Genomic DNA, 744 nt, shown 5'->3' on the forward strand with positions numbered 1-744 from the left:
GACCGGGTACAAGAGCACACCTTCTTTCGGTGGGCTATTTACTTTTTCTATTTTTTTTTTTTTTTTAATTGCATTCTGGCTATCTGAAATAGGAAAGAAATTAGAAGCTTAGCGGAAAAAAAAAAAAAAAAAAAAGGAAAAAAAACCCCACACCCTCTGATAGCGCTAATTTCATTAGGGTCTCCATAGCAATCCGTGCAGCAGCTGCCGCCTCCTTTGTTATTTATACTGTTGTCTTTATACTAACCATAAATCAATTTTGTAGACATCTTTGGAAGCCCGAGCTTTTCCTCTTGTTTTTTATCATTAAAAAAATAAAAATAAACTTTGAAAGAAAATTGACAATCAGAAACGTGCAGCCGGGTCTGGGGCTCCTGGCCAGGATGGTCCCAGCCGCCTCTGCCACGAGTGGGACAGCGAATGCATGGGAGAATGGGAAAAATATAAGAAAGGAGGGAAAATAAAAGAAAGGAGAAAAGGGAAAGATGTTCTGAAACCTCGAGTTTCCTCCTCTTTAGTTACGCAGTCGTGTTGAACCCCTCATTGAGCTCACAGAGATACTCCTGTTTAAGGCACTGAGGTCTCCTCCTGACGGCACACATCGCCCCGAGAAGACTGCCATATCTGTCGCTAGAAGCGTTGAGTTAAGGATTAACCAAATCTTTGCATTCCTCACAAAACTCTCTGATGCTCACTTTGCAGATTGCAAACACTGCAGCTCCTTCTGCATCCTCTAAGACAGAA

This window comes from Phasianus colchicus, chromosome 7 (genome assembly GCF_987193195.1).
Source record: "Phasianus colchicus chromosome 7, bPhaCol1.hap1.1, whole genome shotgun sequence".
NCBI classification, from domain to species: Eukaryota; Metazoa; Chordata; class Aves; order Galliformes; family Phasianidae; genus Phasianus; species Phasianus colchicus.